Genomic DNA, 8112 nt, shown 5'->3' with positions numbered 1-8112 from the left:
GAACAGAACTGGCAGTCAGAGCCCAAGGCACGGAAACCAACAGAAGCTAGCAGAAGCCTGCACAGACCGACAGCAACTGCGCATGGCTGGAAAGTTTGAGGGCTCTCCCTGGTTGGTGCTAAGTTTCACCTTATTCGCACACCCCACTCCGCCAATCGAGACCCAGGTGGTTTCTCAATAAATTCAGACATATCTTGGGCTTCAAGACATTTTCTCTCCTGCGCTTTATAGTGAAAGGCACAGGAGGTTTCAGAGCCCAGCCCTCACACATACCCTTCTTTCAAGACTCACCAAAGCAGACCAAAGTCCAGGACTTAACCTTTAAGAGCTGCTGCGGGCAGGATAACTCATTCCATTCCTGCTCAGCCACCAGAGACCTAAGACTCCAGCTTTCAAGATCCGTTAGAGCAGAGAAGCCTGCTCCTGTTGCTTCCTCCGTCTGCAAACACGATCTGAGAGGGGCTGTCTCGGCTGGCACCCCAAAGCCCTTGGAGAAGTTCTGAACTGTAGCAATCCCTCAGTTGGCACGTGTCACCTCCTGGCTGGCACAGCAGCAGTCTGCTGATCTAAGGAGCTGGCCAGCCCCGCCCCTTCCGCTGGTCTCAGGTCTCGTTTGCCCACTGATTTTGCTCCTGTTGATTTTGGGTTGGTGTGTGTGTGTGTGTGTGTGTGTGTACTCGATTTTGTTGTTGTTGTTGACAGGCTCTTGCTACTTAGTCCAGGCTAGCCTGGAAGTCTTGGAGATTCTTCTGCTTCTGTTCTGCCTCCCATGTGCTGGGATTAAACTGTAATGACATTATGTTTGTTTGTATTTTCTTTTGTTTGTTTGTTTCTTTCTTTTTTTGTTTTTTGTTTTTTTGTTTTTGTGGGACAGGGTTTCTCTGTGTAGCCCTGGCTGTCCTAGGACTCACTCTGTAGACCAGGCTGGCCTCGAACTCAGAAATCTACCTGCCTCTGCCTCCCAAGTGCTGGGATTAAAAGCATGCACCATCGACGACTTCTTTTCTTTTTAAGATGGGGTCTCACTATGTCTCTCTGGTGGCCTGAATAAGGTTGATCACTACATAAAGTTGGCCTTAAACTCATAGACCTGCCTCTGCCTCCCAAGTGCTGGAACTAAAAGTGTGTGCGACCACACCCAGTGTGATGAACTCTTGTCCACCTGCCTTGGTTGGAGCGACCTGAAGCACACCTCTGATATGTCTGGGGTGGGGCAGTTCTAGAGATGTTCAACTAAGGCAGATTTATTCCCTTTAATCTCTAAAGGGAATAGAAAGGAAAGAGCAAAGGGGCTGAGGCCAAAGCGCCTGTCCAGCATCTACAAAGCCTGGGCTCCAAGCCTTAGCACTGTGTAACTCAGCCAACCAGCCGCGCTGCTGTGACCCCTGACTGGAGTCCTAGCACTCAGGGAACAGAGCTAGGTTCAAGGTCACCCTCAACTCCATAGTGAGGTCTCAAGGCTAGCCAGAGATATACAACGAGCCTCTAAGAAAAAATAATGGAGAAGCAGACAAGTGTCAAGCATAGCCTCTTTCTGCTCTCTGACCCAATGTGACCCACTGTCTCACCCTCTCCTGTCATATCTTTCTGCAGAGACGGACCGGCTCAGAACTCAGTCAAGACAGAGGTAGATGGCTTGAAGAAAAGCGCACTTGTCACTAAGCCTGCCACCTGCGTTTGATTCCCAGAACCTGCCCAGTAGAAAGAGGGAATTGATTCCCGACGGTGATTCTCTGACATCCACATTTGTGATGATGGATGGATGGATGGATGATAGATGGATGGATGGATGGATGGACGGACGGACGGATGGATGGATGGATGGATGATGGATGGATGATGGATGGATGATGGATGGATGGACGATGGATGGATGATGGATGGATGATGGATGGATGGATGATGGATGGATGATAGATGATGATGGATGGATGGATGGATGATGGATGATGGATGGATGGATGATGGATGGATGGACGATGGATGGATGATGGATGGATGATGATGGATGGATGGATGGATGATGGATGATGGATGGATGGATGATGGATGATGGATGATGGATGGATGATGGATGGATGGATGATGGATGATGGATGGATGGATGATGGATGGATGGATGGATGGATGATGGATGATGGATGGATGGATGATGGATGATGGATGATGGATGATGGATGGATGGACGATGGATGGATGGATGGATGGATGGATGATGATGGATGGATGGATGATGGATGATGGATGGATGATGGATGATGGATGATGGATGGATGGATGATGGATGGATGGATGATGGATGATGGATGGATGGACGATGGATGGATGGATGGATGGATGGATGGATGATGATGGATGGATGGATGATGGATGGATGGATGATGGATGGATGGATGATGGATGATGGATGGATGGATGGATGGATGATGATGGATGGATGGATGATGGATGATGGATGGATGGATGATGGATGGATGGATGATGGATGATGGATGGATGGACGATGGATGGATGGATGGATGGATGATGATGGATGGATGGATGATGGATGATGGATGGATGGATGATGGATGGATGGACGATGGATGGGTGGATGGATGGATGGATGATGATGGATGGATGGATGATGGATGATGGATGGATGGATGATGGATGATGGATGATGGATGGATGGATGATGGATGATGGATGATGGATGGATGGATGATGGATGGATGGATGATGGATGGATGGATGATGGATGGATGGACGATGGATGGATGGACGATGGATGGATGATGATGGATGGATGGATGGATGATGGATGATGGATGATGGATGATGGATGGATGGACGATGGATGGATGGATGGATGAATGGATGATGATGGATGGATGGATGATGGATGATGGATGGATGGATGATGGATGATGGATGATGGATGGATGGATGATGGATGGATGGATGATGGATGATGGATGGATGGACGATGGATGGATGGATGGATGGATGGATGATGATGGATGGATGGATGATGGATGGATGGATGATGGATGGATGGATGATGGATGATGGATGGATGGATGGATGGATGGATGGATGATGATGGATGGATGGATGATGGATGGATGGATGATGGATGATGGATGATGGATGGATGGATGATGGATGGATGGATGATGGATGATGGATGGATGGACGATGGATGGATGGATGGATGGATGGATGATGATGGATGGATGGATGATGGATGATGGATGGATGATGGATGGATGGATGGATGATGATGGATGGATGGATGATGGATGATGGATGGATGGATGATGGATGATGGATGATGGATGATGGATGGATGGATGATGGATGATGGATGGATGGATGATGGATGGATGGATGATGGATGGATGGATGATGGATGGATGATGATGGATGGATGGATGGATGATGGATGATGGATGGATGGATGATGGATGGATGGATGGATGGATGATGGATGGATGGATGATGGATGGATGATGGATGGACGGATGGATGATGGATGGATGGACAAATGAACGAATGGATGGATGGATGATGGATCGATGGATGATGGATGGATGGATGATGGATGGATAAATGTTAAAGATAAACAAACCTGGGAGGGGCTGGAGAGATGGCTCAGGAGTTAGGAGCACTGGCTGCTCTCCCAGGTTTGACTCCCAGCACCCACATAGCAGCTCGGAATTGTGTGCAACTCAGTTCCAGAGGATCCAGTTCCCTCTTCTGATCTCTAAGGGCACCAGATACGCAAGTGGGGACTGACATACATGCAGGCAAAACACTCATACCTAAGTCTTAAATTTATTTATTTATTTATTTATTTATTTATTTAATGTATGCAAATACACTCATTCTCCTCTGGTGAGAGAAGAGGGCATTGGATCCCATTACAGATGGTTGTGAGCCACCATGTGTTGCTGGGAATTGAACTCAGGACCTCTGGAAGACTAATCTCAACCACTGAGCCATCTCTCCAGCCCTGTTGCTCCGACTTAGTTTTGGTTGCTAAGGCAGGGTCTTCTCTGGTTGCCAGGCCAGCATCAGACTGCTCTCTGTGAAGCCGGGGATGCCCTTGAAGTCCTGCTTCCTCCTCCCCAGCACTGATTTTACAGGAATGTACCATTCTGTATACCCAGCCCTCAACCCTCGGCTTTTCAGGTAAGGAGTTAATATAGAACTCAAGGCCAGGAACCTCTCAACTGGGCCCTGTCCAGCAGGAAGTCAGGAACTTAGGTAGTGTGTATGTGTACTTGAAAATTTTAAAGTAAATATTCTTTCATTTTATATTCTCTATCATGGCCAAGTACTACATGGACAAAAAATAATAATAATGAATGCCACTATCACTTTTTTTTTTCCTGAGACAGGGTTTCTCTGTGTAGCCCTGGTTGTCCTGGAACTCACTCTGTAGACCAGGTTGACCTCGAACTCACAAATCTGCCTGCCTCTGCCTCTCAAGTGCTGGGATTAAAGGTGTGCACCAACAGCGCCTGGCTACATTCTTTAACAAAAATTTAGACAAAGTATTCCTTGGAGGCCCAAATGCTAAATTGTGTCTATCTCCTAGGGCTGAGGATCTATCCTCAAAGCCAGTTTACCGAGGTATTTTAGCACCATGCCCTAATGGCCTTCAGCCCTTGACCAGAGCTGGCTTTGAGACAGGTGGATGCAGGGGAAGTTAAGGTCTCAGGCTTTCTCCATTCTCAGGTTCCCCCTCTGCACTGAGCCCTGCCCTCCCCTCCCCTGCACAGGCACTTCCGCCTGGGGGAAGGGGCGTGGTGGGACTCTTGGCGCCCCCAGGAGCCCTGACTGGAAAGTGCATGTATGTAAGTCCACAGGCCAGCACAGTGGACTGCGAACTGTTCCCCTGCCCTTGCTGCCCCTGCGCAGGGCTGGCAGGCTGGCAGGCGATGATGAACACCCAGGCTGGATTCTCACCAACCTCTGCCTCTTCCTGTCCCTTTCCCTGAGACTGTGGGGATGCCAAGGACTTTCAGCGTGACTCCAGAGCCCTTTCTCCTTTCATGAATGTATTAATTTCTTCCTCTCTCCCAGCCTGCCCCTAAATTTATTTATTTTGGGGTTGTTTTTTGTTGGTTTGTTTGTTTGTTTGTTTTGAAACAGGGTCTCAAACACATGCCAATCCTCCTACTCCAGTCTCCTGAAGGCTGGGATTACAGAGATTAGGACCACATCCTGATGTCTTTTTCTTTCTTTTTTCCATGCTGGGGATGGACCAGGGCAGCCAGGATATTAGAAAAGTGCTCCTGCCTGCAAGTGGCACGGTGGCCCTCTCAAAGGATTAAAGTGACTTTTATAATTACATCTGTTTGCTGTGGACGGGGCATTGTGGAGCAGTTTCCTTTGAGAGTACAACCTTCTATCTTGGCGTCGGAGAAATGGCAGAAGACCCGAGTATGATTCTCCATGTCACGCTGCCTGTTAAATACAACCTAGGGATCTAGCATCCTCTTCTGGCCTCTATGGAGACATGCACTCAAATGCACGTGTGTGCACACGTGTAGGCATGCAAGCACGCACACAGAACTTCGAAATAAAAAGGATTTTTTTTCTTTTTTTTTGCCGGGCAGTGGTGGCACACACCTTTTTTTTTTTTTAGATTTATTTATTTATTTTATGTAAGTACACTGTAGCTGTCTTCAGACACTGCAGAAGAGGGAGTCAGATCTCGTTACAGATGGTTGTGAGCCACCATGTGGTTGCTGGGATTTGAACTCAGGACCTTCGGAAGAACAGTCAGTGCTCTTAACCGCTGAGCCATCTCACCAGCCCCAGCACACACCTTTAATCCCAGCACTTGGGAGACAGATTTCTGATTTCGAGGTCAGAACTGGTCTAGAGAGTGAGTTCCGGGACAGCCAGGGCTACACAGAGAAACCCTATGTTGGGGGAGGGGGGAATGTAATACTGGCATTCATTAATTTTCTGAGGCCAGCCTGGTCTATAGCGTGAGTTCCAGGACAGCCAGGGCTATACAGAAAAACCCTGTCTTGAAAAACCAAAAAAAGCTGGGCGGTGGTGGCGCACGCCTGTAATCCCAGCACTCTGGGAGGCAGAGGCAGGTGGATTTCTGAGTTTGAGGCCAGCCTGGTCTACAGAGTAAGTTCCAGGACAGCCAGGGCTACACAGAGAAACCCTGTCTCCAAAAAAACCAAAAACCAAAAAACAAACAAACAAAAAACAAAAAAACAAAAAACAAAAAAACAAACAAACAAAAAAAACCCCACCTTTTATCTTGGAAGGAAGTTTATTAAGATGCAGAATGTTAGGACAAGGCATGGTGACTCTCCACATCTGATTACAGCACAAGGGAGGTAGAGACAATAGATCTCTGGGAGAACAAGGGCGTCTGCTTTGGGATGTCCAGGACAGAAGGCGACAAACAGCAGGCGATACGCAGTGAGATAGTGTCTCGGAAGGGGTAGGGCTGAAACAGGAAGAGCTTGTCCGACAGCTCAGAAAGTAAATAACTTAATAGCTTCAGGAAGTCCCTGAAACCCACCAGGGAGGTGCCCTGTCCTCAAGATACATAAGCATAAGGACTGCTCAGAAATAGTCAAACTAAGCTACTTGGAGGCAAAGACTAGTTAATCTGTCTGGAAGCTGAGTCATTTGGAAAGGACATTCTCCAAACTTTTGTGCTGTGTGACCTGTTGTGCTGTGTGACCTGTTGTGTTGTGTGCTGTGTTCCAGGTTTCCAGCTCTTTTTTTTAAAAGAGCTATTTATTTATTTATTATATGTAAGTACACTGTAGCTGTCTTCAGATGCTACAGAAGAGGGTGTCAGATCTTGTTACAGATGTGAGCCACCATGCTGTTGCTGGGATTTGAACTCAGGACCTCTGGAGAAGCAGTCGGTGCTCTTAATCACTGAGCCATCTCTCCAGCCCCCAGTTTTCCAACTCTTATGAGCTGTCATCCATGCTGGGTGACTTTTGGTGAGGCAGCCATCTTTGGGCTTTGGCGGTCCCTTACTTTGATCTATTGTCATTTTTCTGAGATCAGTAATCATTGTTGTGTCATACTGAGAACCCAAGACTGTAAACTGGAAAAACCTGTTTCTTGTTTTGGTGTGGCTCAGCCCTAGCACATATCTTTAATTCAAGAGCTTTTGTTTACTATAAACACGATTAATGAAGTCAACCATAGGTCAAGAGGTGGGGCAAACAACCAGTTGACAGGGAGTGAACATAGAGGAAAAAAACATAGAGAGTGAGAAGAAGTCAGGAGGACAGATAGAGACACACACAGGAAGTAGAAGGGAGGGACATTCAGTTTGGAAGGTTTTTAAAACATGGTGGAGGAGAACCAGGCTATTTTTTCCCTCTGGGATGTCAGTTGAGGAGGGTCAGCTGGGAGCTTTCTCTCTGAGCTAGCAGGCTTTCACACAACGTTTGTCTCAAGACTACATTTGGTAAAATCAAATGTTTGGGATTTTGTTTTTAAAACAAGTAATTTGTTCAGTCTCCCCGAGAATGATATCACACTACAGATGGGAACATGGAGGTCAGAAGATAATGTGCAAGAATTAGCTCTCTCCTTCCACCACATGGGTCTCAGGGGTGGGATTTAAGTTTAGCAAGTGTCTTTACCAATGAAGACATCTCTTGGACTCCATCACTTTGGGTTTTGTTTCTTGTTTTCTTTTTGAGACGGGGTCTCTTCCATACAACCCTGGTTGCTGGAACGTGTTATGTATAACAGGCAGGCCTTGAACTCAGAGATGCTTCCACCTCCGGAGTGCTGGGACTAAAGGCATGCAATAGCACGCCTGGCTCAATGATTTTAAAAGGTTTAATTGGGGGAGGGGAGTTACGGGGAGGGGGGGGCTGGCGGAATGTGCACATGTGAAGTGAATATACTTGGAGTGCTAGAGACATGTTGGATGTCCTAGAGCTGGAGTCACAGGCAGTCAGGAGGGCTGGGAACCACACTCAGTCCTCTCTGTAAGACACTCCATGCTCCTAACTTCTGAGTCCTCTGTTCAGCCTCCGATCACTTTTGACTGAACGCCCAGCTCTTCTCGCAGGAAAGACATATATTTTGTTTTCGATTTTTGTTTTTCGAGACAGA

This window comes from Apodemus sylvaticus, chromosome 4 (genome assembly GCF_947179515.1).
Source record: "Apodemus sylvaticus chromosome 4, mApoSyl1.1, whole genome shotgun sequence".
NCBI lineage: Eukaryota > Metazoa > Chordata > Mammalia > Rodentia > Muridae > Apodemus > Apodemus sylvaticus.
This window is presented reverse-complemented; position numbering follows the sequence as displayed.